This window comes from Octopus bimaculoides, chromosome 7 (assembly GCF_001194135.2).
Source record: "Octopus bimaculoides isolate UCB-OBI-ISO-001 chromosome 7, ASM119413v2, whole genome shotgun sequence".
Lineage (NCBI taxonomy): Eukaryota > Metazoa > Mollusca > Cephalopoda > Octopoda > Octopodidae > Octopus > Octopus bimaculoides.
The window spans coordinates 24925589-24936594 of NC_068987.1; the positions used below are offsets into that span (position 1 = coordinate 24925589).

The window sequence follows — 11006 nt, forward strand, 5'->3', positions numbered from 1 at the left end:
CACACACACACACACACACACACACACACACACACACACACACACACACAAATATATACATACATACATGCATAAATACATATGTGTATATATGCATGTATGTACACACACAAAAACACACACACACATACACACACACACGTATATATATATATATACGTATGTATGTTTTATTACTGAAAATCTTTCTCATATTCCTTTAGTAACATAGTTTTCTTGCGACACATTATGACGTAACCAAGTAACAAACGTTAATAAATAAATAAAGCCAGTCATATATTAATCCCACGAAAACAAGCGCCTTTCAGAATCACGATAACTGATATTAATTGAAACAGCATGTTAGAACCTATTTCTTATAAGCAAAGACTCAAGCAAGGCGCATGGCTCAGTGGTTAGAGCGGCGGGCTCACAATCATGAGGGAATAAGTTCGAATCTCGTCTTGGCTGTGAGTTGTGTTCTTGAGCAAGACACTTTATTTCACGTTGCTCCAGTTCACTAAGTTTTAGAAATGAGTTGCGACGTCACTGGTATCAAGCTGTATCGGACTTTGCCTTTCCCTTGGACAACATCGGTGGCGTGGAGAGGGAAGGCAGGTATGCATGGGCCACTGTTGGTCTTTCATAAACAATCTTGCTTGGACTTGTACCTCGCATGGTGGTGGTGGTGGGAACTTTCTAAGTGCAATCCTATGGTCATTCATGACCGAAGGGGATCTTTATACATGCATGCATTCATACATACATCTTGTATAAAATGCCAAAGTGTTCAATATGCATTTGTAGTAAGTCGTTTACCTTGTTCAGTCGCGACCCTTTAAACTAAACGTGAATAGCTATTTGATAAACGTAAACTGACTTAAAACCAGAAGGTGATGTCTCAGCATAATCGCAGTCCAAAACTGAAACAAGTAAAAGTATGTATCCGTACACAATACAGAAGATTGGGCGAGGAAATAGTTGAGGTAAGGAAGAGAAAACGCAGTGCATCAAAGAAAGATTTAAGAGAAAAGAGCAAGAAAATTTAGGGAACCAATTTGTAAATGCATTCCAGAAAAATCTAGGCATACATCATTTCGAATTAGAAGGAAAATCGTTCATTGCTACTAAATGCACCTTATTCTTCTAATCGTGGTACCAAGCATAGAGATGAATAGCTTCACATAAGATCTGTGGTATAAGTCGATACAACTGACCGAAATGGTCCTTAGGGAAATCTGAAGTATTGAGATAGTGGATCATGTGTTTGAAGAATCCCCAGGTACTATTTCAAACATCAAAGGGGTTTTACCGGATTCGGTCATGCTGTTTTGATTATATACAGCACATAGCAATATAGTTATTGCTTAACACCAGATCGGCCTTAATCAAACAGCCCTCTGTTCAAAGACATTCAAATCATGACTATTCCATCTTTCGTTTCTATATCTTGGAATAAATCATCTAATGAGTGTTCTTTGATTTTTAAGACGGTTGTGTGATGTGAGCAAAATTTGTTCGTTACTTTTAGCAGATGTTGAAGAATAACTTACAGCTGTTGTTGTTCAGATTCAAGTTAGCCCAGATTGATCAAAAGTCATTCGAGCCACGGCCATCCATCGTTTCAAAGGTTATTATATCTAGAACTACATTATTCAATGTGTCCTTTGTTAAAACGATTGGGCAAGGGTCAGAAACATCATTGCAATTTTCACTTACCAAACACCTTGAACTCTGCTGTTTAAATTCACACTTATGTGCATGTGTATATGCGTACATATGGTCGAACATATATGAGAACATTTACTTGATCATTTTAACTATCTACCTTTTTAATTGTCTCCCACTTTATTGCTTTGCCTTTCTTACTGATTTGTTTTCAGCGACAACCCACCTCCTGATTATATTCTTCCTTTTCATCGAACGTTTTCATTGTCTATTAATAGTCATCCATCAATATTTATTAATCTTTCTAAAATTAATATTTTCTAAAGTTTCTAAATGTCAGAATTCCCATCTTTCTCGCTCCATCACAAACTTTTTCTGAAGTTTTCTTTTGTTTTGGTTTAGTCTTCTGAAGAAGTACAACTGCCAAGATTGTTTGAAGACCTCTGAGACTGGTGTGAAGAAAGGAAGAGAACTCTTCATGCCAGAGACCAGTTCTGAATGATTACAACAGAGAGGACTCTGCTAAAGTTACCCAAAAGTTTGGCAAAACGTTTCAAATAGGTGATAGAAAATGTCAAAACTTCTCGATATACTATATAAAGACCATTCAAATGTAACAAACCCATTTAGTTTTGAATAGAAATTCCAACAATAACATTGTATGATATATGGAGCATTAACACAATATTACAAGGTTTTAGAGTAGGTACAGGAGTCGATTCAGTTAGTACAGATACTTTGAATTTAATCCAATAAGCCCTCTTCTCACAAATAAGAACCAAGCGATAATAATTACAATCTGTGTTTATTGATGTTAAAGCTATACACGGAATTGAAACTTATTGCAAACGACGGAATAAATACGTTTGAGAAGTAAGCACTCTTTGACATGCTAAGCTAAAAAATACCATGGAAAGAACAACAATAAATATTAATTTGAACAGTTGTGTTTCAGTGTCATTTTATATTAACATATATTTATATATCCTTTAGTTTCGAAAATCCGTGTTTAGTTTATATTTGTTGCTAAGTAAACTGTTCAGTGTTTATGTGGAACATTGTATTATACATACATACATTCATGTATGTATGCATGTATATGTATGTATGAATAATATGTATGCATATGTATTTGAGTATGTATATGCGTGTTTTTATGTATAGTGATACATAAAGAAATTCAAAACATTAACTGGAAAAGTTCTCAATGTGCATATAATGCTTTTCGTTTCATATATTCAGGGTGTTCGGGTTAACTTTGGGGATTTTAATGTCTCCTTTTTTTTTCAGGAATAGCTTGATGCATTGGTGAACAGTGAACAGCATTGGGGATCATAAAGATCAAAGTTGTAGTTGTGACATGGGGGACTGGAAAGTTCTGAGCGATTTCAGGATTTATGTCTTTAAGCTCTTCATGCAACTATTCTAATCGTAGTATGATTCGTATTTCAGAACTGCTTGCAGTATTGAAGTATATCAGCGAAGTTTCACGTTAAAAATTAGCATATATTTTACTCCTTTCAGCTCTAATTGCCATTGGAAAAAGTTACATATTCGCCACGCAATGCTTTTCTTCTTCGAAAAGGGTGAAAATGCTGCAGAAAATGCTGTGTAAAATCATTTGTGTAGCTTATGGTGAAGATACTGTAGGCCAGCTGTTCGAAGATGGTCTGCAAAATTTAAACGCGGTGAGTTCAGCTTGGAAGGTGACAGTCGCTGTGGAAAACCCACAACCCTAGACGAAGATATTTTGAAGATAACCATTGAAGAAAACTCGAATATTACGACAAGAGAACTTGCAGAGAAGTTGTAAGTTTCTGTGGGTGTGTTTCTCGCTATAATATTTGAGTGTCGAACAAACTGTCAGAATAAAACTACATGGACTAGTATTCCATCAATGATATGCTTCTGAAATCAAATGAAAATAAGCCTTTCCTGAAACAACTGGTAGCTTGAGAGGCAAAATGGATTGTTTACGATAATATAGTAAGAAAAAGACCCAGAGTTTGCGTGATGATCCTCTAAAACAGCTTCCAAAGCATAATATTCATAAAAAAAAAATCTTGCTTTGTGTCTGTGGGCTTTCAATAGCATTATTTACTATCAGCTACTCCCACAAAATCAGACCATAAATTTTGGTGTGTACTGCCGTCAGCTAGCAAATTTGAATAAAAGATCAAGAAATTGTGACCAGCGCTCTGTCTTTGGCTACTGCACAAAGTTGCATGGACTTGGGTGGGATCTGTTGCCCCATCTACCATCTCCTCTGACATTGAGTCACTTGATTATCATTTGTTTTTGTCTCTGCAGAACTCTCTAAAAGGAAAATCATTTAATGATTTAGATGGTGTCAAAACCCACTTAGATGTCTTCTTTTCCTCAAAAGTAACTGAGTTTTATGCTGATGGAATATTTAAATTGACAGCTGGGTAGACTTTCATAGAAAACAATGGAAATTACTTTAATGAATAAAGATGAGAGCGTGTTTAAAATTTCTTATTCTTTATTGCGCTAAAAAAATGCTATGAACATTCCAGACATCCTATTAGATAAAATTAGAACTACACGCGAAAATAAACTGGACGAGTTTTTCAATGTGTTATGAAAAACAAAATATTGACGGAAAATATATTCTTTTCTACTATAGGCACAAGGCCTGAAATTTTCTGGGGAGGGGGGGGCAGTCGATTAGATCGATCCTAGTACTCAATTAGTACTTAATTTATCAACCCCGAAAAGGTGAAAAGCAAAGTTGACCTCGGCGGAATTTGAACTCAGTACATAAAGACAGACGAAATACCACAAAGCATTTCGCCCGGCGTATTAATAATTCTGCTAGCTAGCCACCTTTGATAGAAAATATATTGATTCAGTAATACAAAAAAAGAAATCCAGAAAAAATTATTGGTACAGTAGTTAACCAATAAAAAGCAATGTATTCATTCTTAGAAAGGTCTAATTTCATGGAATTTCTTAGTTTTAGCAAGGTTGAAGAATATTGAGAAATATTTTCTGTGAATGATTTGAGTTCTTTAAAAGCCACTTACGGTAGATAATTGTTTAGGTAATTCATTTACAAAGTGAACTAAACGCGGTATGTTAAGCGGCAACAAAATGTGCATATAATTTTATGCATTATTTTTTTTCAATGATCTTATAGATGGTTTGCGCCAGAATTTTTAAAGTTTTGCAATTTTGTTTGGGCAATTCCTTGTACGACTATGCCTATCTGCTAACCTGAGAAATACCCTTGTCTCAGTATGACCTCGATGACCCGATGATGAAGCTGATGTTGACGATGTTACTGGTGATGGTGGTAGTTGTGCTGTTGTTGTTGTTGTTGGTGGTGGTGGGGCGTTTGTAGTTTTACTGATAAAAACAATCTCCAGGATGTTTTAACACTTTTAATCAAATGCTGTATCTTAAACTGTCATGTTTCCTCATAAACAAGTAGATACATGACTCGCGCACTGAAAAGTCTTTTTTTTAATAACATAAAATACAAATTGACTATTTGTTTATTTTTTCGTTTTATTTTATTTTATTTTATTTTGAACTCATTTCTGCTTGTGTATTCTTTTATTCTTTTACTTGTATTAGTCATTTGATTGCAACCATGCTGGAGCACCGCCTTTAGTCGAACAAATCAATCCCAGGATATATTCTTTGTAAGTCTAGTATTTATTTTATCGGTGTCTTTTGCCGAATCACTAAATTTCGGGGACGTAAAGACATATATACATCAACTTATACACATACACATACATACATACATACATATATATATATATATATATATATATATTCGAAGGGCTTCTTTCAATTTTCGTCAGCCAAATCCACTCACAAGCCTTTGGTCAGCCCGAGGTTGACACTTGCCTAAGGTGCAGTAGAACTGAACCCGAAACCATGTAGTTGGGAAACAAGCTTCTTATCACACAGCACCGCCTGCGCCTTAATCAATTTGTGGCAGTTAAAATTTAAAACGACTTTCTTTTGAGTTCCCCACCCCGCCCATATATCTTGATTTTCATTAAAATGGTATGTATGTAGCATTAGATCGTTGAAGTAACGCTTTGAAGATTATTGTCGTAAACATTTTTTATCACGATTGCTGAACTAAATCACCTTTGGTTCTCAACAGATCGATTGAATGACTCACTACATTTATGACTGCAATAATAAATGGGAGTGTATGTGACTTGGTATACCAAAAATATTTCGACTTCACTTTTCAAATTTACAGAAAAAAACGAAGACAAATGTAGGAACAACAAGCAGGTGTATTGGTCTTTTACGTGTCGAGCTTACGCTCTTCGACAGAAAGGAATAAGAGGAAAAAATAGAGAGAGAATGAAAGAAAAAAAAAACGGAGAGAGAAAAACTGTAGATTTCAGCGGTCCAATATGGGGAGATGACTGTGTAAAAAAAGTGGCTGAATGAAAGGAAGATAATAATGGTGATGCCAACGAACTAAGGTGCGCAAGCGTGTGTGTGTATGTGAGAGTAGTGTGTGTGAGTGTGTATGTGTGTGTGTGAATGAGGGCGACTCTAACGGGTGTGCGTGTGTGTGTTTTGTGTGTAGCAGCTGATGTGTGCTTTTTCAAGTGGTGTGTGTACATGTGTATGTGTGTGTTTGTGTGTCTGTGACCAAATAGTGTGCATGAGTATAGTGAATGTTTGTGGGTGAAAGTTATCTTTGTCTATGCGTGTTGCGCGTGTGTGTATATAGTGTTTGTGTTCAGGACTTTTGTGCTTGTAGGAGTATTGTCCGTATTCAGGTATTATGTGCTTGTGTCGGTGTTTATGAATTTGTGTTGCAAGATGCCTGATGTGAAACCGTGTGCTATTTGACAAAAAAAAAAAAAAGATTGACCATCCCTAAATACAGCAATACATATATATCGTTATATATGTTCATGTATGATACTTTTGAATGCGATCATATGTCAAAAGCGTTACTGCATGAATAACTAATGAGGTAGAAAGTGCATCCTCAAGTATGGCAATATCTATGATCTTAGTTTCCATTTTCCTTTTATCTACCAAAACAATTTCTGGTTTCCGAGCATCAGCTGGGGAGTCACATTGAACTGAAAATCCCAGAAGGTCATATATTTATTGTTCTCAGTGACACCCTCCAGTTCATGTTTGTACCATTTCCGTGCTCTTCTTAGACCATACTTTTCACACAGTCTCCAGTGAGTAAACTTAACCAGTTATCGTGCATCCTTTTGTAGTGCATTTGGGCCAGTTTGCTACCTTCACTCACAACATGTGTGATTGTTTCGATTTTGGTGCCACACATCGTACAAGAGGGCCATTAACTGCTGTTATTTATTTGGAACTTGGTGTTATTAGTTCTCAGAGCTTGTTCCTGGGCGTTGCATATCAATACCTCAGTTCATCCTTTCAGATCCCTTTTCCTTATCCATCTTCATGTGTTAATCTTGTCTTTCTTTTCGATTTCTCTGAGGTATTGTCTCTGCATTCATTTCCAGTTGTTCTTTGTGCTTCCTCTTGTTTCTTAAATAATTTTCAGTGCATCACATTTTCGGTACTTATTATGTTGGTATTTCTAGCTGCGGCAAGCAAAGATTCACTCTACTGTTTGATGTACCGTTTCAGACTGTTCTCGCCGACAGCCTCTTCCTCCCTTTTTTTCTAGACACATACTATCTATCGGGTGAAGTTCCTCGCTCATTGTCATCCTTCCTCAAGCTCATTCTTCGTCCACCTAACAACACCTGCACTGTATCGCATTAGGGAAATATCCCATGCATTAATTACTCTGATCTTGTACTTTCCATTGAGTCTACTTCCCATAATTAATTTGGTTCTTCTTAGATATTCTCGCCCAAAGCTTTCCTTCATTTCACTCTCCCACGCCCCTTAAATTTGTCATATTCCAAAATACTCAGATACTTATATTCTTCAATCTCAGCATCCTTGATTCTCTCCCCGTTGGGTAGTTCTACACCATCAGACGACACTACTTTGCCTTTTTTTATGATAAGCACGCCACACATTTTAATCCCAAACTCCATCTCGATATCCTGACTGAATATTTGCCCTGTTGAAATTAGACCATTTATTTCACGTTCGTTCTTTCCGAAGATCTTTAAGTCATCCATATATAACAGGTGATTTAATTTTTCTCCACTTTCCCGTAGTATCTGTGTGAGGGGTATCATCATACAAATCCGTAGTATCTGTCACTTTCCGTAGTATCTGTGTGAGGGGTATCATACAAATCGCAAACAACAATGACGATAGACTCTCTCCCTGAAATAAAGTTAACCCTCTCTAAAAAGTGACCATATAATGTTAACTCTGTGTTCCACTTCTTCATTAATCTCCTGATGAAATAAATAAATAAAAATTGATAATTGGCACATTGGGCATGATAAAAAACATATGAAGAAAAACGTTGAAGCTATATCTGAACCCTCAACACTACAAAATCGAGCACTGCAAGAAACAACCTGCATCCTACGCCAGACACTATCAATTCGATTACACAACCGAAACAAAACAATCCACAAACACAAGACACAGCAAATATCCAGTGAAATAAACTACCACCGGTAGGCAATTTACCTAACGCACTAAACGCAAAGCACACAATATAGACATTAATACAACAAAAGATTGCACCACATCCCATAAAAAAGGAACTGAAGCAATACAATACTGGGAAGAGTTTGCACACTCCCAACAACAACAAAACAGAACATACAATGCTGCACATCCCAGCGTCACAGAAGTGTAGCAGGTGATGCAGTATAATTTTCTTGAAACTACCAAATGTTAAACGGTGATAATAACAGTAATGGTTTCAAATTTTGGCACAAGGCCAGCAAGTTCAGTGGAGGGGGAAAGTCGATTACATCGATCCCAGAGTTTAACTGGTACCTATATCATGGACCACGAAAGAATGAAGGGCAAGGTAGACTTCGGCGGAATTTGAACTCTAGACAGACGAAATGCAGCTAATCATTTTGCCCGGCATGCTTACGATTCTAGCAGCTCGCTGCATTAATAACAATGATGATGATGATGATGATGATGATGATGATGATGATGATGATGATGATGATGATGATGATGATGATGATAATAATGATAATAATAATAATAAAATAACAACAATAATAATAATAATAATAATAATAATAATAATCGAGAGCTTAATGAGATACCTAGTCCAAAGTAGAGAAACATTACTAGTGACGGTTAGGAACGAGGGAGTATTGAGAGCAGAAGAAAAAAAAACCGGAAGACAAAGGAAGAAAAGTAAAAAGGACATGAAGAAGAATTACGCAAGAAGGGACTACACAATCAATTCCTTGTAACCCCAGCAGAAGTTGCTGGAAAAATAGGTGGGATTGGCTGATGAAAGCAACCCTAAAAAAAGTGACTGAAAGCACTATACTGGCTGCGCAGGACCAAGCTTTGGCCATGAATTGGAGGGTCAACCTTAGGAATGAGCAAGTGTTTCCGCTGTATCGCATCTGCAATAGGGTGGATGAAACTATTGCCCATATCATGAACGAATGTCCTAGACTTTCCCAAAACCACAAGTTGTGGCGACACGACCAGGCAGCAAAAGTGTCACCCTGGAAACTGTGCGAAAAGTGGGAGCTAGAGAGAGGCGAGACGTGGTATGAGCACAGACCGCAAATAGCGGTGGAGTCGGAGACTAGCAAAATACTCTGGTATTTCCCAATCCAAAGAGATCAGGTGCTAGAGTATAACAGACCGGACCTAGTGGTGGCGGACAAGGTGCTCCACATACGCTATATAGTCGATGCTGCATGCCCTTTTGACCCATGAATAGTCAAGAAGGAAGACGAAAAGATAGATAGATACAACCCTCGTAAGTACGAAATAGCCCGGCTATGGAAAATGAAGGGGAAGATAGTGCCAATCATTGCTGGGTTCTTGGGAACGGTATCAGAAGGCATCAATAGGAATATACAGGAAATTGGAATAGAGTGCCCAGTGGACTGTTACAAAATATTTTCCTCTTTGGCACGGCCAGAATAATCAGGAAAGTATTAGATAGCTGTAAAAAACTAACAACATGGTACCGTAGGCAGTAGGTAGTAAGTCCGCTACGCCTGCAAGACTCTAGGAACTTCAAAAAAAACCTGTGATAAAGAGGAAATAATAATAATGATAATGATTAACCCTCCCGTCGAAGGTGACGTATGAGCGTTAAGCTTCTCGACCGACCTGCACAACTGATTTGTTTATAATGATCAAATGTTCGTACCGCACATTAGCTCACACTCCATCAAATCGATGTTGTCTGAACAGGTGCACGGTGTACTACGCGTCAGGTGTCGAAGTGATCGGAGAGCAACGTAAGATGAAGTGCTTTGCTCAAGAACACAACGCATCACCCGGTCTAGGAATTGAAACCATGATCTCGCGACTGTGAGTACAACACCCTACCCACTGGGCCACGTGCCTCAAACAAATACATAACAAAAACACCAGGACATACAAGTATATACAACATACAGGAAATAGCTCTAGTAGGCACCGCACACGTCCTACGTAAAGCTGTTTCAATCCAGTAACAATAATAAGAGCATCACAACAAACCACAACACAAACCCAAGGCACACAGAGCTGCGCTCGGTAGAGCAGTGGAAGCACGTAATAAAAATAAGACTACTGAATGATAATGATAATAATAATAATTTCATTTATTAGCCACAAGAACGAAAGATGAGGAGGACAATATAAAGACATATGTACATATAATGAAGTAAGAAAAAATGAAAGAAAGTAGGTATGCACAGTATACCCTAAAAAAAGAAATTAACATGCGCATAGCATGCAAAGGTTTCAAAAAGTGGCGGAGATGATAGAGATGTGGGCCTCCTGATACAGGAAAGCCTCTAGCGATAAACGAGGAACCGCACTGTCTGAGATTTCCCTGAAACCCCAGGAGCACATGCCCTCTCCAATTCCTTCTCTACGACTCACAGGCTCGTTATTATTATTATTATTATTATTATTATTATTCAGTAGTTTTATTTTTATAACGTGCTTTCACTTCACTACCGAGCGCAGCTCTGTGCGCCTTGGGTATGTGCTGTGGTTTGCTGTGGTGCTCTTATGTTTACTGTATTGAAAGTGTTTTGCGTAGAATGTGTGCAGTACCCAGTAGTGCAATTTTCTGTATGTTATATATATTTGTAAGTCCTGGTGTTTTTGTTATGTATTTGTCTGAATATTTTTTTATTATACCTAAGGCACCTACTATGATAGGAATTGTTTCTGTTTTTAGATTCCACATTCGAGTTATCTCTATTTCCAGGTCTTTGTATTTTGAAAGTTTTTCC

The 11006-nt window shown here is 37.3% G+C and overlaps 1 long non-coding RNA gene across 1 annotated transcript; it reads left to right on the plus strand.

The window, feature by feature from the left end:
* Positions 1–263: 263 nt before the first annotated feature.
* Positions 264–2590, plus strand: LOC106882803 (uncharacterized). The gene is made up of 2 exons (XR_001411038.2): positions 264–1261; positions 2050–2590. It is a non-coding gene; the product is annotated as an uncharacterized LOC106882803 (long non-coding RNA).
* The last annotated feature ends 8416 nt before the right edge of the window (positions 2591–11006 follow it).